Source organism: Sphaeroforma arctica (assembly GCF_001186125.1).
Source record: "Sphaeroforma arctica JP610 unplaced genomic scaffold supercont1.287, whole genome shotgun sequence".
Classification (NCBI taxonomy): Eukaryota; class Ichthyosporea; order Ichthyophonida; genus Sphaeroforma; species Sphaeroforma arctica.
Window position 1 is genome coordinate 11,449 of NW_014040271.1, and position 330 is coordinate 11,778.

Consider the following 330-nt stretch of genomic DNA (forward strand, 5'->3'; position numbering starts at 1 on the left):
TATATAGATATATATATATTATAAATGTAAATGAATACTAATTTAAATATATGTATACGTATATTCGTGCAATGTATATGCATATATACGCATAGGTATAGATATACATATATAGATATAGGTGTAGATATCTAGATATCCTGAAATATATATATATATATATATAATATATCGAGACGTACACAAATAAATCGATATATCCATAGATTTAAATAGAGCTCCATATGCATATATATATACAGATATTTACATATGTACACACACATATATATATATATATATATATATACGTATATATATATATATATATTAATAATATGTATACTATAT